This window comes from Camarhynchus parvulus, chromosome 1 (assembly GCF_901933205.1).
Source record: "Camarhynchus parvulus chromosome 1, STF_HiC, whole genome shotgun sequence".
Lineage (NCBI taxonomy): Eukaryota > Metazoa > Chordata > Aves > Passeriformes > Thraupidae > Camarhynchus > Camarhynchus parvulus.
In genome coordinates, this window is record NC_044571.1 from 69,762,347 (window position 1) to 69,787,513 (window position 25,167).

Consider the following 25,167-nt stretch of genomic DNA (forward strand, 5'->3'; position numbering starts at 1 on the left):
ATAGTTCTGGGTCACCTCAGCATTTTAGAGGGGAAATAGCCTTCTTTAGGTGATGCCTTTTCAGCCCTAAAATCACAAACCAAACAAGATTAAAATGATAAAAAAACAGTTACCGTTTATTGAAGGTCCTTCAGGTGCACTTATGGCAGAATGCCCCCATGATAAAGGTGTTTGGAACTTTCATAAGTTTAGCAAATTATCATAATTGACAACAATCCCCAGTTAGAAGCACAGTTAATGAAGTAATTCACTTCTTGGTTTAGCCCCCTGCTGAAGCCTCCCACCTTGCTTCTAGCCCCACACTGTTTATGTCTAAACTCATGGAAAAGTGACATGGCCTTGGTTCACAGAAGAAGCAAGATTAGAATAGGATTCCAGGAATGTGTTTGTCTAACAAAATACTGGAGTTAGCTTAAGAAACTATATAACTATACAATAATAGTCTACAGAGCTACAAATATGTGAAAAAAAATACAATAAGTAAAAACCTTCTGGCATCATAGGAGTGACTTCTCTGACCTGTTGTAGACATCTGCTCTAGGCACAGCCCAGCTGTACTGCAGATGACACTGCTTCTCTTCATGCATTTGCAGGAGGAGCACCACAACACAGATCAGCTAAACCCAAAACTGTGTGGTTGTGTCTCTATGTGATGAATATTGAGGCTTAGTGGCAAAAGTGAAGGCTCTGTTGCCTTGAAAATGTGTTGCTAAGAAGAGGCTGAAAAGTGAAATACAGGCAGCAGAGGAAAACACAGGCAGTGCTGTGGAAGGATGGAAGAGGCTGTTACTCATAGCTCATCAGATACTGCAAGGTTTAAAACCTGGCTTTCAGGAAGATCCCAGAGCCATTTTTAATGAAGGGTATGAACATTTATAGAGCTCTACATATTTTAGTGAGCCATGTAAACACTAGCTAATTAATTTAAGTAGCAGCATAAAGCAAGTTAAACCATTTATCTCCTCAGAGATAAACCAGTCAGCAGAGTTAAAAAACAAATCAGGTCCCTAGTAGAATGGTTATTTAAAAGGGAAAATGTTTACAGTGTTTAATTTATTTGTCCAGAATAAAGACATTTCCTGATATTCCTGCAACAGATGAGCACAGAATAAAAGGAAATTCATTTGGAAAGCATGTTTTTCCCCCCAGTGTTACCCCCACATCAGCCCTTGTTTTCAGAAGCATTGTTTTTCATCAGCTGATGAAAGCACCTGGAAAGCTGGAGTCCTAATTCCAGTGATTGCTCCTTCAGCTCTGATCTTCCTCTTTCATATGCGCACAAAGAAGACTTTAACAATGTGCATAAAATATTCTGATGCTGAAATTGGGTTCAGCTGCTTTTCTGCTCCCCCCACTCCTTGTGCATAAGCTAAATGAAGTGGTCTTTCCCAGAGCTGAATTCACCCAAGTCCCCAATCACTGTCTGAGAACTGGGCATTTATTTTCCTTGCAGCCTTCCAGTCTCTCTCCTGAGCTCATGAGCAAGAGCACCAACCAGAGCTGGCTGTGTTAACTGGGGGCCACATCTCCCACTGCCTCTGCAAACCCACACCTGGCCTCTGGCAGGACCTTACAGCTGAATAAAGGTTTTGAGGATGTAGCCATATAAACTAATGTAAATACTACATAAAAAATAATCTTCATTGTGGAGGAGGAAGTAATGCAACTTTATGAGTGGGAAGGTCAAGGAGTGTTATCTGCTATTACCCGTGAGTTTTGTGGTCTCCATTCACATTTGATCCATTTGCTTTTCTATTGACACTGGCTTGGGATAGAGGAAACTCAAGCTAAAATCAGGTTGCCTGTCAAGATCCTGACAAAGGAAAGAAAGGGTCCTTGATTACAACGGACCTGACCTGGCATTCCTCATGGAGCTCCCTGTCCCTTGGCAGGGCTTGCTGCCCTTTTGCTGGCTGCTCCAGGTGCTTCAGGCTGGCAGCAGGTGTCTGCTGTAACTTGCAGACTGGCTGTCATCACCATGCTTGGAAAATTTCTACTGGAAAATTTTCAGAAGAGAGGTCATCATGAATGACAGCATTGTCCTTGCTGGGCCCTCTTGGTCCCCTCAACCAAAGTATGACCAGTGCTATTCTTTGTAAAAACAGTTGTCAATCTAACAGTAAAAGACATTTATATACCACTATAGATCCATTATATGAGTATATAGGTACATGCAGACACACACCAGATTATATACCAGGAGTGACCTGCTTACATAGTAAAGTTGGAATTTTTTTTAAACAACTGTTTTTCAAAAAATTATGATAAGATGCTTTGTAAACCATGGGGAAAAACCCCTACAATCTATAACTCTAAAAAATAACAAGTAGCAATTAAGAAGAAGGGCAAAATTTGCACAGGACACACAGATAATTTTAAAGATATTTTGCTTTGGAAAGTAGCCATTTAACAGCACTGCTGAGTCAAAGGACATTCATGGGCACAGAACAAAACACTCATGATTATATTCTGTCTCTTCAGGTCAGTTTTGCAGATTTTCTCTCAGGAGGTCTGAAAGAAAACTACATTTGTCTCCATTTTCAGATTTATGCCCATGAATCAGAGACTGGAATATGGTCTTCCCTATTTTCATTACAGAAGTTATAGGAAGACTAAACCTGTCCCTTATAATTATTTCTGCTCTTGGTTTAAAATGCAGCAGTAGGGAATTCTCTGCCAGTGTAGAGACAATCAGGAATACTGGGCCGTAGTAAGGATTGATGAACTGCCCACCAGGAGAGAGGCCTTCCCCCTGCAATGAGTTTTCCGGGCTTAGGACAGATAAACTTCCCCATTGACGCAGGCTCGTGTGTGCCTGCACACACACAGAGGCAGCCAAAGCCTCAGGAACTTTTGCCACCCTGCTGTTAATCATTATCCAAGCAGAGCCTACTCTTTGAGATCTCTGACCTGTTTTGCAGCCCTGGAGGGGTTTATTGCAGGCAGCACAGCCTTGGCCAGTGTTTGGATTGCGTGCTGACAGGCAGCCAGCTGGCCCTGGTTCAGAGCCCGCGATATGGAGCCTTGCACGGCCGCGCATTTGTACTTCTTGGGAAAAGGGAGCAACGCCTGCTTCCATCGGCCAAGGGGAGTGGGCAGTTCCAGGGACACTGGGTGAGCAGGAAGCAGCCAGGTGAATTTCCCTTGGGTGATAATGAGGTCATGTGGATGTGGTATCTGCAAGAACGTGGATTCAGGACTGAAAAGCAGTCAGGTCACTGGGGATGGTGCAAGGAGAGGCCCTGCCTTGTGTGAACTATACCAAACACAAGAAATCTCCAAAGCCCCAAATCTTACAAGATTCATGTACACAGAAAAGATTTCTCCCACAGGTCTTTAAGTAATTTATAATTTTTTTTCCAAGTCTTTGGAAGCTCTTCCTGAGTCTTTTATGACTTGCTGAAGCCTTGAACTTCAGCAAGAACTTAATTCAAACTTGAATTAATTCAAGAATTTAAGTGTTGTTCTATTCATGCTCTCCTAAATTGTAGATAATTTAAAACAAAGAGGAATCAGGACCATTTTGTCAAACATTTTGATTAGCCAGTATCCTGCTGAATCCTGTATGTTATTTCTTGTTGTGAATCTCAGAGTAGGCATCTGCTTCCAATCTTATGAAAGTGTCACATTAAAAAAATCCATAAAGAAGTGGAATTAGGAATTTAAACCCAGTAACCTTGCTACTGAAAATATACTGGATACTCTTCAAAGATCCGTTCCAAACCAAACCATCCTGTGGGTCTGTGAGTCTACAATAAGTGCACAATCATGCAGTCACTCAGGGAAGTAAGAGGGCATAAATGAAGAAAATGGTTCCTTCTTCTCAGTACCAGAAACTTATTCAAATCCCCTGCAACTCTAAGGAATGGCACCAGCCACATTATGTGGGAGACAGATCAATGGAGTTTCTCTGGTTCAGGAGGCTAAGCCCTTACAGAAAAGTGTGCTGCAATCAGGATGGAATCCTTCTTTCTTCAGAACATGGAAAGGTGTGACTTTCATGGGAAAGGAAAAGGCTGTATTGATTTTTCTTTTTGGCACGTGTGGAAGACCAGTACAATTTTGAGCCTCCTCTGTTGGCTCACCTGTTCAAATCCCTGCACTTTGCAGAAATGACAGTTCTGTGCAGGAACTTGAAACTAATGGGACAAGGAAGGCTGCATACTATTGACCAAAGTCTTTTCATTACTTACAGCCTGCTCACTGGGCACATAATTCCAAAATTCTTTGAAATTTTGGGGACTGAATTACTTTGGTTGCATGTATCTGTCTTCTTCAGTCTTACTCAGGAGTTTGCAATGAGCAAATTTTACTCATTAGGGATAAAGATCATAATTCACTTGTAGTTCTATTCCATTTTGCTAACTACATCACAGGCAGTAATCTTTAAGGTATAAAATATATATTTTTTTTTTTTTGTTCAGTAAAGGGCTATTTTTGTGCAGTCAGTACGGTATGAAGGCACTGTGTGCTCAGGAAAGAACAGTTTAGGGCAATTAGGAGTTGTTTTATGAATGCAAGAACAAAGCTTACTTCCAGCAGCTCTCTGCTCTGTGGCTTCTCTGGTGCCTAAGAAAAGGCATCCTGTGTCCAGTGGGACTCCAAGGGTACAAAACCTTCCCCCAAGCTGTCCCTGGAGCTGTCTTTAGTTCTTGAAGAAAGAGCTTCTTGATGAGTGAGATGAGGGTGTTAGCGTGCACCAAAGGTGTTGACAGCCATGCACTCTCTGTGTTGTGTTTTGGGGGTCTTCCTGAAGGCTAGAAGATGATTTACAGTGTGCTGAACATCTGAGGGTATAGGTGAAGTAGGTTTGCTCTTCCCTTGATACAGATCCACAGAGGAGACAGTGATGGAACTGATGGCATTTGTTAGCAGAGGGCATAGTGCAGAAGAACACAAATGAGAAGTATAGAAGTGGAAAAGTTACAGAGTAAAAGAAACCATAGGAAATCATAGGGATTAACTTAGGTAGCAGTTTTCTTAGAACGGAGATCGAGAGAAGAGCTGAAAAGAGAAGTGAAGAACAGTCAGCAGTCTCCAGTTGTCTGATTTATAGGGTCCATATAAACCCTCAGTCACACAGCAGTTTTGTTTTCCAGAAGTCCCAAGCCATGGTGAAGCAGACACCCCTGCTGTGGCTGCACAGGGCGCAGGATGCCTCGTGTGCCTGCTGTAGGGTGCAGCCCTCCGGACAGCTCTGCAGACCCAGCACTGTCAGCACCACCCTTTGTTCTGTGGTCAGAAGACAAGCTGCAGGTGTGTCCAGTCCAGGATTTGGACCTATTTAAATTAAGTTTTCCAAACCTTTTGCTCTGTGTGCAGACCTTTGTGCAGGTTTTGTCACTCAGGTACACAGGATTTTTCGTGCAGGTAGTTTAATACGATGTTTTATTCCCACATCCTAATTATCTCCCCTGTGGAGGTCCCTGGTTGGAGCTGTGTAGTTGGGAGTAGGAGGTTCCTGTCCTTCTCATTACTTTAGCTGATTCAAGTCCTTTCAAAGAGCAAGCCCTGGAACAGCAGTTTCATGACCTACAGTCACCTTTAGTGCTGAGGCTCACTGAAAGGCCACCCATGCAGGGTTTGGGCAGTAGTGTGCACAAAGTGACACCCATGCTGTTGCATTTTCCATGACTGCCACACTACAGAGTAAGTGCATTGCCCATATTCCTCTGAGTGGTGCTGCATGAAATGCCAACACTTGAAATACCTTTATGTTTCTGTAGAACAGCACAACCTGAAACAGGAGCAGAGCAAGTTCACACAATTCAGAGGCACCACAACGTGAGGGTAGTTGATCAATCAACTGACTAATTGCATCTGACTGCAGCAAGTAGAGATTCTTCTGTCCTGTGTTTGCTTGCAATGAAGCGAGAAAGAGAACTGGGTTGCCCAAATGGCCTGGGGCGCAGGCTACCCAACGCAATCAACTGCTTCACTCAGTCACCCTCGCTGGTGATGGGAAAATACAAAGTGCCCCCTGGTAGCCCTGGAACCTTCGGCCGTGAGGCTGTCTGCAAAGAAATGCTCAGGATAACAAGCATTTTAGATTTTTGATATATTTCTAAAATGTAACTGCTATTTTATCACCTAATCAAGCTATATAGTAGTATTTTATTGCCAAATCTGAAATTTATTACAGCTGCTTTGTGGTTATACACCAGTGTTGAATTAGTGCTTTATTACTATAAGCAACTGATAACACCTACCCAATTAAGGTATCTTTGTATCTATCTCTATTTGGAACTGTTCCGACACCAAGAAGTTCTTGTCAGTACTGAACAATTGTTATTATTAGTGGCTGAAACAGGACTAAATTAACAGGCAGAGCAGTTGTGATTGCACCACTAAACTCCTAAGTAGTTTGATTAGTAAATAATACAGTAATACCAATTAAACATAACAGCTGCTTATCTCATGGAGATTATAAAATAAATATATCTTGTTATGGTACAGTGTAGTTTGCATGATTTAAAATACTTTGAAGAAATAATTAAGCTTTCTAAGAAGTCAGGCACCAGAAAAAAACAGTGGTCTGTATCTCAACATTGTGAATGCATCATCACAAAAAAAACACAGACAAGTAAAAGGAAAATATAAGAAAAGTAATTTATGAGATATTATTTTGTGATTCTAAGTAGTATTTCATGTTCTGTTTTGTGTCTTTACTTTACAAAAAAAAACCCAACACACTCAAAGATGGCAGAATTTGCATGAAAATTGTGGCTTTATGGCAGAAGGATTTGATCTTGCTGCTAACCAGGGCTCTGAGTTGCAAAAATAGGCTGTATTTGGAGATAGACCTTCCTGTGCTTTCAGAAAATCAAGGATTTGAATCCTCTGTGCAACAGGACTACGATATCTAGCTGCAGTTTCCTTTTCCAGCTGCACCCTCTGAGGCCAAAACTGTTCCAAAGAACAAGAAATACCCAATGAGTGATGGAATGGTCCCCAGTGTGGCACAGCTCCTTAACTTGTAGCTCAGGAAGATCATGAAGCTGTGGACACCGTGCTGCTGAGAGGTGCTCCATGCTGCTGAAGGAAGCAGAAATCACTGCACAGCATTGGAGCATGGCTCTAATCTTGAGGTTTGGGTGTCTGAGGGGGATAATGGAGGCATCTCATTTTTTATTTTCTATTAGGGATTTAGTCTTCTGGGAAAAAATGTCAAGGAGCTCAGAGAAGATACAAGGCAGATCAATTTGCTTTTCTTATAAAGGAAGTAAGGAAGAGGCAGAGACTGTGACATGAGTCATAGTTGCAGTAACTGGGGAAGGTGGGAACAGAATGTGGGTTTCATTATTTCAGTTAAAATTTTCTTCTGTTTTTTCCTTCCTCACTTACAATTTTATTGAGTTCCTCTCCTCCTCCCCTATTCTCCCCCCTCCCCTAGGACTGACAAGTGGGAAAGGCAGATGATGAAGGCCAGTATCTGACACTAAAATTCAGCAGGCAGCAGGGCTGGTGAAAATTCCCTGCTCCCAGCATTTATGGCAGGGTGCAATCAGTGGCTTGTGTTTGCTATTTGAACAAAGGAGCTTTGGAGTTACAGGGAAGGTCTTCCCCAAGAAGCTGCTGACTCCTGAAACCTGATGTCCTGTTCCTTATCAGGCCGGTTTATGACAGGTTTCATAAATGTTTTATGAGACCCTGATGACTGCATGGCTAAGCTGGGTGGTGGCAGCTGCCTCCAACTTTGTGTGTTATTGACAAAGGATCAAAGACCAGATTTACCACCCTGATAAGATCAGATGGATAAGAATCCTGAACTGACTTTTTTCCTATTTCCTGCATGAACAAACACGTTGCAGGATTTATTGTCAGAGGCTCAATGCTGAAGACCTTGTTCAGAAAAAATTCCTGCCAATTTCTACACCCCTTCCCCTAGGCTTAGTGAAATTCCAAGAAATGAGCAGTAAAGTGATCATTGGTCTTGATGGAGTCAGGTTGATGGGAAGCACGATGCATTGCCAATTTGCCAATTGTTTGAAAGCTCTGGGGCACAAGGCCTCCCACCACACATGGCACAGCTCTGTCTCACTGCCATCTGCAGTCCTCCAGGTTGGGATCTGCTGACCACCAGCAGAGACCCGTGGATGCAGCAACGGGGAACGTTGGCTGCATGACAGAGGCCAGCCAAGCCTGTCGCACACAAAGCATCTGAATTTAGTGCATTCCAGTTTAGCACATCTGACTTTCCAACAGCCAAACCCCTGGGAAGGTCCTGGGGTTGGTCTTAGCCAGGGTTTGAAGTAGTGCTTGTCCTACAAAAGATGTCTCTCCTGGCCATGTCCACCAGCACCTCCTGCACCAGGAGCACTGTCAGCCCAGCTGGGCACTGTGGTCCCAGGACCTAAAGTCTGCAAGGTGACAAGGCTACTCAGCATGGTCAGAAGCACATTACACCTCCCAGATTTAGGGTGTCAGAGGTGCTAGCAAGCTAAAGAAAGCAGGTGACAAGGCAGGACTGCAGTGTGTTTCAAACAGAGCTGGAGGTCCTAAGAGTTGACTGCTGTTACTATTTTTTGCTGTAAACTTTCTAGGCAATTGTCAAAAAATGCATCTCTCTTTTCCAAGACTGGGAAGAGAATTATTTTTAGTTTCTTGTCAGGAGATTATTTCATTATTAGTCAAAAAACTTTTTGAGACAGCTAAAAATAAGATACTGTGGAAACACTGGGCTCAGTCATTCTGTGTTTGTTGATTTTTTTAGATGCAGGAGCAGAACAACTCAACCGTCTTTGAATGACACAGGGCATGCCTGTGCCATGACGTTTGTTTTCCAGGAAGCCTGACTACTGACTCAAAAAATGCTCACTAATAGGGCTTAGTGAGACTAAAGTATCACAGAAATTGCCTTCAGAGCCACATTGACCAGCAGAAGAGATGGGTCATAGAATTGACTTGCCCACAGCACTTAAATACAGGCAAGAGTACCAAATAAAGAGAGGTGACGTGGGACTGAAATTCTGATCACCAACTGCTCCGAGCCAGAGCCTGCCTTAAACTGGACTTTTTGCTGCCAGACACACCCTGCCTGAGAGAGACTGGTGTTCATCTATCTGGAGAGCAGGGAAACACTATCTAAACTCACTAGGAAAGATTTAGATGTTCTCATTCTGCTGTGTCAGACAACAGTTGGCTAAACTGGGGATTCTCCCAGGCTTGAAACATGCAATTTGCTGGGAGCTGCTGTCTGGTTTGAGTGCTTCATTTTCTTCAGTCTCACTGAAAATCAAAGTCTAAAAAAAGAGCAAGTTTAAACATTTTGCTTCTGTCCCTGATGCCAGAAGCTTGCTTCTCTAGAACTCAAAGGAAGATACTTATTTAAAAAGGTAGAGCTAATTGACCATGAGGTAGTCTGTCAGGTGGAAATGGCTGGGTTTACTCCACTCTTCATGGAAGTATAAGTAACTCCACAAAGATATGGAGAGCAAAAATCAAGCCTAGGGACCTGAAATACCTGAGGGACTTTTTAAAAAAAAAAAACCTATACATGGAAAACGAATATATATAATATCTGTCATGTATTTGCTAGACTTGATAAAAACAAATACTGTGTTATGCTACAGATCTAGTAATACAACACCAAATAACAGAATGTGGAGAAGCAGCTGCTGGTGGCTAAGAAAGGAGCTGAGAAAATTACAAAGAAGAAGAAAATCTTGTTTGAAACATTTGAGGTTGCTCACAACTCATCTCTAGACAATGTTGATCACTGCCAGCAGGGCAGGATGACAGGCAGCAGAGCCAGCACAGAGGCAGCAGCACCGACTTTTTATAGCAAGCACAGGCAGGTGGACACGGATCTTTATCTTCTTCCAATTTGTTTTCTAAACATTATCAACTCAGATTGCTCTTCACAAATTTCACTCCAAAACTTCAGAGTAATTGGCTTTTACAATGCAGTAAAGAAAGATATTAACTGGTTTAGGGATTGACTAGACAACCATTCACATCACTCTTTTATCAATATTGCCATAATTTGACACTTTTGAATGGAGGAGGATTGTAAAGCGCCTGCAGACCCTGTAAAACATGTTAAATGGAGATTAGTCTTACTGCTTAGTTTAAGCCTAGTAAAAGATAATTAAATTGACTGATGCAGCTGTAAATCTCACTTTAATCAAATCCTGGCTCTCTCTGTCCTTATGATTTTACAGCATCATTAATGCTGTTGTGACAATATCATTAATCTCCTCCTGCTGTTCAGAGAATGAAAGGCAACCACTATAAAATGAAAGCAAACTATAGAATGAAAGCAAACACTATAAAAATCTGCTCTCTCTTCACTAGTATTATCTTTTCTCCCTGCTTGGCTCTCACACAACTTAGACACACATTTCATTCGTGAGGTGATTTCATAAGCTGAAAATTAATTGTAAATGCACCATATAGCTTCTTTCACTGCGGTTTGTGAAATGGTATTGTTATTATAGTATATTATATGGAATTTGTAAAATGGCTTTATTAGTTTTGGGGTTTTAGAGGATTTTTTTTGTCAAACAAAAGGGATTATAAATAATTCCTCAGTGTTCTTTAGTATTTTTTTCAGCCCTTTTTAATGCAACTCTTTGTAACAACACAAAAGATCATCAGGCCTACAAATGAGGTATGCTGCTGCTTTGGAAACCCTGGGAATTCCACTGTAAACCATCAGGTTTTATTTTTCCTCAATTTATTAGACAGGGAAGATTGAGTTTTTTCTGCTTCTGTTTTCCTAGTGAGGGCTGGGCTTGTGGAGGAGGTGAACAGCCTGTATGGGGAGCCTGTAGGATAACAAGACCATGTAAGCCATTCCAGTGTAGTAACTGGAGCTGTTCAGCCTGCAGTAGGCTTTGCACATCCCTCCCTGCTGCTGGGGACATCACTCATCCCCTTCTTGCTCTGCCTGAACTAAGGCACCTCTGCTTCTCACAGTATCTATTCTGCCCACTGCTGTACCTCAGCATCTCCACAAAATGATTCCATCTTTCTTTTCTCTGTGTGCATCTCCTCTTTATGGTTGCATGATGAGCTGTACAGCCTGAATCATATGGGCTTTTAGTTTCCAAACTACTTTTCTTTCCAGGGGAAGGACACTTGCCTTCCCAAAACGTAACCATGGATGCTGGGTCATGCACCTTGAGTTGATCAAAGAACACAGAATCCCCTCTCTTGGAATGAGGTGGACAAAATAATCCCACCTCAAACAGGAGGAGACTTTAGATAAGTGAACTTCAGATAACCACACTGTCTGTTTTCCCCAAGGTCAGCTGGCTCAGCAGGGCTTTATGCATATTGTTTTACTCAGGATATCTACCTGCAACTCAGGATTAAATCCCTTCAAAGCCAGATTTCTACCTGGGCGTTTCACTTTGGGTGGTAGATTTCACATCTGATATTTTGTGGCATCCTCCTGAAAAAAAAACCCCAACAAACAGCAACCCTCTAACAATGTGAATGCTGTTAGGGTCTCAGCAGGCTGCTTTCTCTGACTGACTGTATTTTCCTGGTTAATTCAAGGTTTAAGGCTGTCCCTTAGGTCTAATGTAAAACCAGAATTCTGCTGTACTTAGCTGAAGTCAATGGAACAAATTAACTGCTTTAGCTCACTGTTTATGAGGGGGAGAGTTTATGTAAAAAATATTTCAGAGTTCATAATCTGGCATTTAAGTTACAGTTAAGCCTAAATATAGTGCTTTAATCATCGGCAGCTATAATTTCACTCCAGTATTTCTTTAAACTCTTTGGTTTGAAAGTCCAAAAGATAAGAAGTACTTCTCAGTAATGCAAATAGACCGAGAGCATGGAGTTCACCCAGAGACTGTTTCTCCAGCCTGGGCTGTGCTTGCCTTTTCAGCTCCCAGATAACTGGGAGGAAAAAATTCCATCTCAGCTCTTTCAAACCCTTGAGGTGGCCAAGGTTTGCCCCTCTGCAAAGATCTAGGGCAACACCACACTCTTCTGTGTCAGCCCTGTAGATAAACAGCCATGGTGGTTCAGGGGTGACCCCTAAGTTCTGCAAAAGGAAGTGGTGAGGAGGGTACAATGCTGTGGGATAAAGGAGTAGTGGGAATGAAAGCACAGATAGTTTTTTGGTACGATATGTGTTCAGGTTGAGTTAGCCTTATAAAAGAATATATATAAAGAACTGGTGCAGCATGGCCTTGAGTCCTGTGTGCAGCTCTGGACACCACAATATAAAGAGGGTGTCCAAAGGAGGACAATGAGGGTGGTGGAGGGTCTGGAGGGGAAGCTGCATGAGGAGTTGCTGAGGTCACTTTGTGTGTTCAGCCTGAGAAGGGGAGTCTGAGGGGAGATCTCATTGCCGTCTGCAGCTTCCTCAGGAGGGCAAGAGAAGGGGCAGGTACCAATTTCTTCACTCTCATAAGCAGTGACAGGACCCGTGAAAACTGCCCAAAGTTGAGTATGGGGAGGTTTAGATTGGATATTGGAAAAATGTTCTTCACCCAGGGGTTGGTTGGACACTGGCACAGGGTCTCCAGGGAAGTTGTCACAAACACCAGCCTGACAGAGCTCAAGAACCATTTAGACAATGCTCTCAGGCACAAGGTGTGACTCTTGGGGTGTCCTGTGTATAGCCAGGGGATGGGCTCAGTGATTCTGATAGGTTGTATGGGTAACATAGAGTGAGTCCTGTCCATCAAAGAAATTATCAGAAAAGAGAAACCTGTGTGAGCAAAACACAAGCAGACTGTGCACGAGTCCCGGGTTTGGTGTGGGCAGCTCACTACTTCCTGCTGCCTGCCAGGGATTTGGTCACACAGAGAGGCCCTGATTCCTGTTCCCTAGGGTAGGATGGGAAGGGACATCACGTAGAGGCAGGGCAGGAGAAGGGTTTTTCCAAGTTGTGGATGGCCTCTCACTGTTCAGAGCTGTTCTCCAAAGCCTGGGGAAACCGTCTAGCAGGGCACCATGCCTGGCTTGTTCCAGGGCACCATGACCTGGAAAACTCTCTTAAGCAGGTCAGCAGGTGCAGGTGCTTATGAGTCCAAGGGCAGAGCTTTGCCAAAGTTCACTCCTTTATGGCACACAAAGTTCTGCCCCCACAGCTGGGTGGCTCCGCTGCATCCAAGAGCAAGGCCTGGGTTGTCCTAGCTCCTGGTGGAGCATTTGTGCCCAAGCAAAACATAGTGTTTTTCAAAACCTGCTGTTAAACAAGCTCCCAGATGCATCTCTGGGTCTGCCAAATGGCACTGTCAATGCTCAGTGTCACAGTGGTGCAGCAGCTGGAGGGGCTCCAACATTTGATCCCAAACTAATGGCGCAGATTATCTGGAAACATAAATAGCAGAAGATACTGTGTGTTGTTACTCCTCAATAAAAGATGCACATGATTTAGTTCTAATTATATTTAGTTCAAGTTACTTCCTAACACTTAGCATTTGAAAGAGATGTCAACAATTTTCCCTTTCTTTAAATGAAGGGTGATAGGCTTTTATAGCAGAGTATAAAGATATCAGCTGGGAAATCTATGGCCATCAATGGCTTTAGTTTTCTCGCTTTATCTATTGGTATAGCCCTAATTTGACACTTGCCTGTTGAGGAAGCTTGTAAAGCAACTGCCGACCCTGTTAAATTTAGATTAGTCTTACAGCTCACTTAAAGCAAGTAAAGTGATAATTAAATCCACTCTTGAGCTGTAAACTCTAGAGTAATTTGAATTAGCTCTATTCCTGCCTCTGGCAATGCAGCTTCATTAGAATTTATACTTTCCCCTGATGTGGGGACCCTCCAAACATGGAAGGGAGGGGAGTATCCTGCAGCCTCCTCTGGCCCATGCAGCCCTGTGAAACACTGCTAGGTTGCTGCCACAAGGCGCTTCTGAACCTTGGCACAAGGCTGACATGACAATGCTTATCTCTAAATTCAAACCAGAGGTTACAATGTGGGTCAAAATCATTCAGCTTATCAGAGGGAAAAGATAGCCCTGCCCTGCTGTTGGGGCAGACAACAAATAATTTTGTGCTGTCCTTTCTTGGTTTCTACTTTGAAATAGCATTAGTTATTTGGGACCTGAAGCTCACAGACTTTGGCTGAAGTTTCGTTGTGTCTCTGCTGAGCTTTGCAGGAAAGAGCCCAAATACCCCGTTGTTTTTGCCATCCGTGAACCAAATGTGCCACAACCCCGTGGGAACAGCAGAGGGTGGACTCAGCCATGGATAAGAAGAGGAGCTGGAAGAGAGCATGGCAGTCTGTCCTTCCCTCATAATGACCAGTTTCTTGGGTCATTTCATTCTACGTCTGTATCCCTGGCATCCACACATGGATTAGGAAAACAGAGGAAGACAGTCTTCTCTCAGCAGAACCTTCCTATGTGTCACTTGGTTTGGAAGAATGTCTGTCACCGCTTGTTTCTTTGGTAGGGGAAAGGACCTAAAATACCCCAAAACTGCTTTCACATGTATCAAAAGGAAAGAATTGCACATCAAAAAAGTCATGCAGGGAACAGGTTTCAAGTTTGATCACTGTGACTCAGCAGAAGGCTTATGATGAAAAAAGTTTTGAAACACATTCAGTGTACTTTGTTGTCTCAGTTCAAGATTTGTCAGATTTTTTTTCATTTCAAAACATTTCGGGCAAGCACTGGATCATATTTTCTGAGAAGGTACTGCAGACACTTGTCTGTCCCTTAGTCTTTCCCCTTCATCTACCACTAACAACGTCTGCTAGAGCAGGAGATGGTTGAAATTTGGCACTGAATCCAAATTACCATTTATTTCCTAAATTTATTGGGGAAGAGACTGAGTAATGCCCACCTCTGGTTTGATGCCAGCTTGGTGGGAATGTCCTTTGTTACATCCCTGCCCTGCCTGGATGTGAGACGATGGGATAACTTTGTCCCAAAGGGGCTACATGGGAGGAGCAGTTCAATTTTCAATGAAACTCCCTAAATTTATCAGCCTGCCTCTCTGCTGTAAGCCCAGTCTCTAGGCTCCCCTTAGAGGCAGTGCTGTGGTCAGGGGAGCAGTGCTGCCAAACCCAAGGCTGCCTGGCTAGTCCCAGGAATCTCTGAGCACAGCAGGCTGCACTGACAAGTACTCTGGTGATCTCTCGTGTGCTGCATGCTCAGAGTGCAAATGAATGCCTGAACACATCTGTCTTGACCTTGGACCGAATTCTTTCATACCAAAAAAAAAAGGGTATAATTCATGCAAATGAATAATAAATTAAAAAAAAAACCACAAAAAAACAAAAACAACTTCTGGAGCCTGCTGCTGGTACCGAATGCTTTGCAAAGCAGCAGTCCCTGATGTGAGGCAGCAGGAGAGAGATGCGCTGTTCAGACACATGCAGGGTTATTTCTAGAAGGCTGTTTGGTCACTGCTGTTCAGGGTGGCACAAAGGAAGTGCGAGCGTTATCAAGGGAAGCCCAGGGCAGGGAAGGGATCACCTCCAGCAGCATCCAGCGCTGCTGGGAGCTGCGCCTGGCCGCGGTTTGGTGCTGCCACCCGCTGGGCTTCTGTATCGATGAATTATTTTCCCTTTGGGCTTTCACTCCGCTTCGTTAGACGGGAGTTCAAGGAAGGACAAACCGCCCCTGCCTGGGGACTTCATGTCCCTTGCAAGGGCAGTGGAAGCTGCCACCTCCCAGTCCCCAGGATGGCGCCTATCTTTCCTATCTGCCCAAACGAAACCAGTGTTCCTTCTTTGAGTCAGGGGCCTCGTGGTGAAGCCCTTTGTCTTGACCCTGTCCTTCTGCTGCTGCCTCTTTGCAGCCCCACAATTCCCAGCTTCTGCCTTCAAGCCTCCTGGCACCTGTTTCATCTTCAGCTGCGATCACCAGAGAGAAAAGCAGGGAATCCTAAACACGCCAAACAGGGACATTTTAATGAGAGGTGGGAGCACAGCAAGACATGAGTGCTCTTTTAAAGTAACCAAGAGATAGGCACGGTCCCATGCTATTTGAAGACACAATAAAATTTAATGCATTAGCCTTTCAAGAGTTACCAGTGCATCTCCCCTCGGCTACCTTCAAAAACACTTTTTAAATATTGAAAATCCCTCTGAGCCTTCACTATGAAACTTTAATGGAGACAGATTCTCTGAGCCTGTTGAAAGGATTTCTCTGCAGCATATATTGGTTAATTTACTGAGCTTCTTTCTCCCCAGCATCTTTCTTCTCTCCCTCTCTCTCTCTCTCTCAAGTGCCAGTTCTGCTCTTTGTTTCATTTTTCATTTCTTCTTCACTTTTGAACCAGAATTAATTAAACTTTCTCACCACCTTTTTTGCCTCCCCATTTCAATTTAGGGATTTTTTTTTCTTTTATTATTTTCCACCTTTTTCCCTTTTTGCTTCCACTTTAAATTGTCTCTTTTCTGTAACTTTAGATGAGCTCTTTCTCTTCTGTATCCTTCTAGGTTTCCATGTTTCCTCTCACAGCAAAGATCGTAAGTAATTGAATGTGTTAAAATGACCAGAACAGCCCATTCTCTTCCAGACCATTGAGCTCAGGAGGACACCTAGCTGCTCAGAAAATGTGAGCAAACATAGGATGAACACACGTTAAGAAGAAAGTCTTCCAGATGCTGATAACCTTCCTGGACCTCCTTGAGCGATAGTCTTCATATCAGTGGTAAGACATCTCATCTGAATTTATGGGATTGCAACATGGCATTTGTTTTTGAGGGACTTGTCTGACACTTTTATAGCTAAAGGCAAAAAAATAGGCACGCTAGGGTATCATTAACTGGACAGAATTTAAGTACGTGTTTGGATGTCAGACCACCCTCTTTTGTTTTCTATCTAACCTGTTACACAGTGCCTAAGGCAATAACTGTTTGGGTTTTATTGCTGTGATCACTTACTTCTTGTGGCATTTTCTTTGAATACACAGATTATTCAGCACCTTTCTTGAGCTGAACATTAAGCATGAACACAATATGCAGATAGTTCTTGTACCAAACAGGTTCACACATTGCTGGTATGATGACTGGGAAATGGTGTATTGTGGTGGGGTGTGTACAAATCTTGTCTCCAGACCATGCTGCAGTATGTGGACCTCAGGTGTCTTCAACAGTGCCCCATGTCCTACAGAACTGGAGCAGCTGGGAATGGCCAACTCAGAAGGCAAGAAGAGTTCTGGCGGTCAATTATCTTTTATTCTGAAAACGCAACTATAAAGAAAAGAACAAAAAAGAACAACAGAATCATGTAGCAGTTCAGCTTCAGCATCATCTGCGTTTCCCTTGAGGAGAACTTCCAAGAAAAGATTGCTAGTTCTGGTGAAATAAAGCAGCAATTATCTATTGCCCAAATTTTGCTTTTGAGAGACTCAGTTACTGACCATCGTCACTGAAATTGTCCACAAGGCCAGGGAGTAGGGTTATGGTGGGTTGACCTTAACCAGCAGCCAAACACCTACACATCTGCTGGGTCTCCTCTCTGCCAAAGGATGGGAAGAAGATGGAGGAAGGCACCTAGATAAAGGCGGTTCGGTAGGTTAAACAAAAACTGCACACTCAAACAAAGCAAAAAGAGGAATTTGTTCACTTTATGCCTTCAGCAACTGATGTTTTTCCACCTCCTGGAAACCAGGGCTTCAGCACATGCAAAGGTTAGTTGAGGAGACATATGCCATAACCACCAATGTCACCTCTTTGTCCTCCTTCCCCTGAGCTGTTACTGCAGCACATGTTGCTGTAAGGCAAGAAATAAACCTTTGGCCAGCCTGGCTCAGTTGTCCCAGCTGTGCTCCCTCCCAGCTTCTTGCCAACCTCCAGCCTACTTGCTGGTGGGGCAGAATGGGAAAAATAAAAATGCAGTGTTGCACAAGTGCTGCTCAGCAGCAGCCAAAACACTGGTGTGTTATCAGCACTGTCCTAGTCACAAATCCAAAACTCAGCACTGTCTGGGCTGCTGTGGAGGAAATGATCTGTTTCTCAGCCAAGCCCAGCACAGGGAGTCAGCTAGGTGGGTCAGCATGCAGGCAAACATCTCCAGCTGACCTGTTCTCTGAGCTCCTATGACAGTTTGGAGTGTCTCCAGGGCTCAGCTAGCATGCGGAGGCCCACCAGCCCTGCAGCCACCATTCCCCAAGAGCAGAGGTCTCTGTAAGTCCTGTCCTGTGTCTGCCAGTCCCAAACCTGTGCCTTGGAAGCCCTGGTAGCAAAAGGATAGTGCCACCACACACCTGCAGATACCTGCATTTCCTCTCCTGTGGATTCACCTGCAGGGGCAGCTACACAAGGACCAAGGGATGGATCCTTCTGGGTATTCAATCCAGAGCAGCTCTGTCATCTTGCAGGTGCCTGGCAGGAAGCAGCTGGCAGAGCACCCAGGAACATCACCTAGGGGACAGGTTCAACAAATTGCTCTTAGATCCCATCACATCTTTTAGATCCTGTTCCCTGCCCATTTTATACTCATTTCCAAGCATTCTAAACAACTGTGGTTGATATATTAAGCTTTAATTTTTTCTAGCATTTGCTATTATTTTGCAAAAGATACATTGTATCATAAATCCTTTTGCCTTCTTATTTAAAAACTCCAATAATTTAACCTTCCACTTTGTCATTCAAAAAGTAATAATCCTGTTCAGCATCCCCACCAGTCACAATTATCCATACATACAAAATGGCACATCTTTGGGCTTTTATATCTAGCTGACAAATAAAGGTACTATCACCTTTCTGGACAAATGCTTCACTTTTCTGTATCAAAACAATCAAGCTCAGTTCATTGATGCCAAACACACCTCCCAGACATATATTTCTCCTGACAGCGTTTCTACCAGGCTAAGAAGTGTTTCTACATGATCACAGTCTGGACATTTTGCTGATGGATAAAGATGTTGCAGAACTGTGGTGTTGTTCCATCAGATCTGAAAAGTCATAGACTAGAAAACCAATCTTGTTGGAGCTGCTGCGAATGTACAAAATAAATCCCTTGACTTCCTCAGCTAATAAAGCTCCTGATCTAAAACAGCTGCTGCTATTCCAGTCCTGAAGCCATTTCACAGTTTCACTGAAGTACACTGGAGCTGCCACATGGCTTCCCTTCTCACTGGTTCTTTGCAGCCAGCAGAACCAATACAGATCATCTAAGGAGCAGGAGTGAAAATTAATTAAATTGAGAAATTAAATTAAGTGACTAGAGAGCGTTTGACCTGTTTTCAATGGCCTGGACATTGAGGAAAAAACATCAGAATTTCTTCTGATATTTGCTTCACTGTCAGAAAGACAGCTGGAAAGGAAGAGGGTCTACCTCAGAGGGAAAAAACCTGTAGTTGTATGAAAAACAATGGAGGCTCAATCCACAGAAAAAATTCCTGGAGCACTGGGAATAGATGGATCTAAAATGCATGAAATACCATCTGAAAACCTTTGGTGGTGATTCAAAATGATACCTTGAGAAATAATTAGTAACAAACTGGTATGTCAGATCTTTATCCCATCATCTGGCCCGTTTTGTGATCCAAGCACTAACACTGTAAGACATTTCTTCATGCACACAAATTCCTTGTGTTCCCAGACATGTAATCAGGTACATGTGGGTAGAGCTTGCTGGAAATTCATGTCATTCCTTTAGGAGTCACTCCACTGAATTGACTGTGAAGGAGCTTCCTCCAGGGAAACCAGCAGTGTCACTGCTCCTGGAAAAGCCTGTTTAGATATTAAGGCTTTGCATATGTATAAATGCCTGTGCTATTTCTCCATCTCTTAATCACAGTATTAAGTACTTGAGCAGACCTGGTTTGTGCTGGATCACCATGTCTGGATTGTCTATAAGAATGACTTCATGACATGGGAATAGGCTGTAAGAAGACATCTAGAAATATACAGCTCTAAAATAGCAATTAAAACATAAATGGGCAATCCAGAACCTTCCTCAAGGGATATGAGGAAATTCCACATGCCTTTCCCTGCATCTCAGATTATCTCAAAGGATTTTGAAATTAAAATGCTAATAATAACAGTCAAGAAAGCTGCCAACTGCAGAATATAAAATCACTAATAATAACCTGAGCTCTGAGTTAAGTAACATTGTTAATAAGGCAAAAACATCAGCAGACATAATTAAAAAAAATCCATTCATATTGAAAAAGACAGATAAACCATATGAGTTATGCAAATTTCTTTCCTAACCTGTTCCCCAGGGACACCAGTTTCTTCTGATTTCCTTGCAGCATTCATCTTCATTCACAGTCTGCCTCAAGAACAGAGTCTCCAGATGATGACACTTCCCAGAGGATGGCTGAACAAGGCCACGTGTCCACAGTGCTACATGCAAACTCATAGGCAAAATGCCAGCTGCCTGGGACATGAGGTGATGTTCTGCCTTGTGGGCATGAATCATAGAACCAGGGAGACATTTAGGCTGGAAAAGACCTCTAAGATCATTGAGTCCAACCAATAACCCAGCACTGCCAAGTCCGTCACTAAACCATGACCCAAAGTGCCACATCTACACAGCTTTTAAATACCTCTAAAGATGGTGACTTTCATGACTTCCCTGGACAGCCTGTTCCAATACTTAACAACTCTTTCAGGGCAGAAATCTTTCCTAATACCCAATCTAAACCTCCCCTCATGGTACTTCAGATTACTTTGTCATGTTTTATTGCCTAGAGCACATGAAGAACACGTGTGACTGAATGTGTTAAGGGACAGGAAAATGCTTGTCCTTAGCTTGAACATGAGCCAACCTCCCCCTGGACTTCTGCTGAGTCAGTTCCTGCGATCTCTTGTGTGCCTACATAGCGGTAAGTCTTATAGATGTCTTTGGAGAATCACCACATTCATAAAAATTATGGTATTTTATGTGTAAGAAAGTTTATGCCAGAAGGACAGCAAAGGTTGAAATGTTCAAGTGCCCAGAAGTTAGGAAATGCCAGAAGTCAGACTGATGAAAAGATGTCAGTCTGCCCCTAGGATGGCACATCTGGACCAAGAGTGATCCTCTGTATGAAGCACTGGGTCTGATATGGTCCTGTTGTGTTTCAGAGTTTTAAGGCATTTTAAAGGCCAAAGGGAATTTATGAATTATCGAAGTGTATATTTTAATCCTAAAATGCATCATCTTCATATTCTATATTATGTCTTAAATAATAGATGAACTTACCTCCAGAAAAAAATCACTGAAGAGATGCAATGGATGAATATTGTCCCACTATTGCATCCTAAAAAAGCGATGTTTGGCTTTCTACAGGACTCAGAGTAACTGAAAAGTACATGCACTCTGTATTCCAAGTACATAACTTCATGTTCTCTTATTTTCTATTTGTAGCTTTCTAACTTTTAGAAAGTAAACCTGAATAACTCCACCTCTTGCCACCCCACAAGCTGCTATTATTTTTATTTTTCCTATGATTATGCCTGATAAAGTTTTTAATCACGTTCAAATGACTACTGAAGCAAGTGAGCAAAGTTTTAAGTAAAAACAAGTATTTTCAAAATCACCCTCTGAATATCTGGCAAACTCCTTGTCTAGCACAGAAAAGTCCTAGTGCCCAGCCAGTCAAGAATTTGCAACTTCTGAGCTTAGGAAAGAGTGAACAAAAGGGTTTATCTTTGCCGTGAAATGCCTCCTTTCTTCCGGCTCAGCCAGCTGTGTTTTTACAGCCTCATTGCCCAGGCTTGTTTTGAGGTTTGGAGCCCACGGAGGTGAGAAGTGCTGCCTCATGCTCCTGCTGGAGCTCCTGCCTGGGCAGCAGCTGTGCACAGAGAGTGGCAATTGCCACGCAGTGGGGAAAATGCTGCTGCTACTCAGGGAAGAAGCTGGGAACCCTTTTTAAGCCAGATATGTTCAGTCTTCTGTGCTTATCAGGAGGCTTGAGAAACTAGTTATCTTTTTCTTCACCTGTGGCCATCTGCCATAGCCCAGGGCAGAGGCAGGAAATAGAGTGACATTTTTTAAATAGTGATTGGTATTTGATAAGTCAAAGTAGGTTTTGTTTCCATAGGAGACCTGTCTGCTCCTTGTCTTTCATGTATCGAAATAAAACACAAACTATCATTTAAAAAATGCAGCTTCTGCCAATTTTCATGTACTTGAAAGAAGTTGACTCAAAATAGAGGGGAAAAAACCCTCATGTTTTTAATTCCCTGTTTTGTTTGTTTTTCTTTTTGCTTGTGAGAGCTATTGAACCCTTTCATGTCTGCTTTAAAAAAAAATAAAATTGTAATGCTGCTCAGAGTACTCTGACAGCATGTTATCTCTGGCCAATCTCTCTGCATTGGACTGAACTCCAGGCATCAGAGAGGCTGCCCAGCGTGGGGCTGATTGAACAGCTCCAAGAGTGATGGAGTGATTCCCACCATATATTATGGAAACAGATCAAGCTTGCCACATACAAATAATTCCTGATACTAGAAACCTTATCTTCTCAAATCATCACCTGTAGCTCAAGAAAGCTACAGATCTTTTCCTGCTCCTGTGGTTTCACAACAGTGGTAAATAACAGAGATGGATATTCCTTCCATCAAGGATTTTTTTTAACTGGAACAAGTTCAAGAATAAACTGTTGACATTGAAATTGTTTTTAATTTTCCTATTATTTTATGAGAGCAAGTAACACCTTGAGATGGAAATGCCTCCCCATCTGTACTATCCCCCAGCTCATGCTGGGATACTAATGAACCTTCCAATGAAAGTTGTCCCTGCCCATGGCAGGGGAGCTGGAACTGGATGACCTTAAGGTCCCTTTCAACTCAAAGCATTCTGATTCTGTGATTCTGTGATAATGCACAACTCATTTTCCTCTAAATTTCTTGCATATGCTCCTGTAGAAATTCTTACTTTTAATATTTTAGTCTAAACTGTCCTCCGAGGTCTTAGATATTTCCTCCCTCATTCTGTGTACACCTTTCAGACTGATATTGCAACCTCTGCCACCAGGTTCACCCCCATGTGTCTAAAATTAGCCCATGAGGTAATTTTGCTTGTGCAGCTGGATGCTGCTTGCAGAATGGGAGCTCCCCCTCACTGCAATGCAGTTGGGGTGAAAGCTGTCTTGCTGGTCTTCAGCCTCTGACAGTGGCTAAGTTGTCACTCTGAACTTCCTTCAGAGGTGGTGCCCTTTTTTTGCCCTTCTGCTGGATGCTGTGCTCTAAAAGTGCCACTTTCTTTCTATAACTATGAAGGGACCCTCTTTCCAGCACCAAGAAATCACTGTTCTGCCACATATGGGGGTCACCCACCACCAAGACTGCTGGGGAAACCTATCTGCACACCCCAGCTCCATGTTTTATGCTGCCTTATCCTCATTTTCATGAGTATGCCACCCTCCCTGATTTGCTCCAAGTCTATCTGTCTCCCCTGGCTATTCCCCTGAAGGGGGTGAGGTCCTCAGCATGCAAAGCCAAAGGAGGTGCTGCAAAGGAACCTTAATGAGGCCACACAAATTAAGTTCCAGGCAGGAGAAGCAAACTACATACCAGAGCAAAAGCAGCCAGGCTGCCAGCCCACCCTGTCCTGCCATGGCTCTGGAATAAAGCCGGGCAAGCAGGTGCTCTTCACTTTCCCACCAGAAAGACCCAGTTCCCAGTGTAAGGCACCCCTCCTCGTCTGGATAAAATAGGTTGATAAGGTTTGATAATACTTTTTTTTCACAACCATTTCTCTTGAAAACATGTGTGACTTTCATCCAGATTTTTAAACCTGAATCAGCCACTTTTAAAACATCAGTGTTGATTTTTTTTTAGTATGTTTGCAATCAGCTCTGGTTTGCATTAATTTGTCAATATCACCATCATGATCCCAGCCTCTTGTCTGTAGTTCTTTTTGCTACATGGGCAGTAGCAACCTAACCTGCTCCCAGCTGGTTTGCAACCAGGAGGATGTCTTGTTCTGCCTAGGATCCATCCAGTTCCCACTGGAATTATGCAAAGCAGATTAGACAGTCCCTCAGAAAATAAACTCCTCTGGAGTTGGTAAGAATAGCTGCTGTTACTACTGCAGGAGCTCCTTGTCTGCAAGCATTTGGCAAGGACCTATCCACACCCCAGCCTTGTGGGGTTTGACTCTACATTTTCATTTCTCAAGCGAATCCCAGGGGGTTCTCAGTCCCCTTGTGTGTGTTCCTCACCTCACCTTACAAAAAGGATTGAAACAACAGCAATCCAGGTATTTGTATCTGAGCATCCTGAATTTAAGCATGCAGTCATGCTTCTGTTCTTCCTCCATTCCCCCTGAGGGACACACCACTGTCCATGGTGGTCTGGAGGCAGTGGCTCAAGTGATGGGCAGGGTTGGTGAAAATCTTCCTTCACTGGGGTTAACTCACAGTGCTGCTGGGTGATACAAGCACTGCACTGGGGAGTATGACAGCTGCAGGGGTCTGGGATCACACACACACACACCCACACTCACACACACACACACACACACACCCACACACCCACCCCCACACACACCAGTCTATATTTTTATTCCCTAATAATTCAGTCTGAATCAAAATCACAGCAAAGTGTAGACCAGCTCTGTCTCAGACAGCAGCCAGAACTGAGACAAGCCATGCCAGGCAGTAATATAAGAGCTTTGCTATAAAAGACAAAGGTAAACAGAACACAATATGAAAGCACATCAGGTTCCATTACAATGGGCCATTCACTTACCAGTTGGACTCGATGATCCTTGTGGGTCCCTTCCATCTCAGAATAATCTGTGATGAACAAAATAATAAGGGTTCTAAATGGAGATTGGCTTTTTTTTCTAAGCTGCCTTTTCTTCAGGCACTTCAAAGATTCTGCCACTAGATGTAGCAAAAGCTCTCTTAAAAGTTGCCTCGGATGCTCTGCTGTACTTCTTTTTCAAAGGGGGGAATGGACTAAAGCTTAACAAGTAATATAAGGATGACCTTAAATCAGGAGCAAAAATATCCAGAAGAAATAGCACTCATGGCAAGCAGCATCATGTAGGGCACAAAAGGTCTCTCCATTAGAAAACACAGATGTGAATGAGATTGGATTATCATGCTTGGAAAACTCTCTGCGCACAAAATTCTGCTCAGCCTTCTTTGGAGCAATCCTAAGTGTTTTATTAAATGTGCAAATGGGAGTTAGCAAAGGGGGGTTCAACACCCACAGGGGTAGGTATCTGAAATGCCAGGGCAATCAGGAAGTGCAGGGTGTATTGCTCCTGTGTTTCTCTTCTTGTTTAAATTGCACTATATTTCAGAACCAAGTATTTTAGATCCCAAAAATGCAAGAACAAAATGCCGT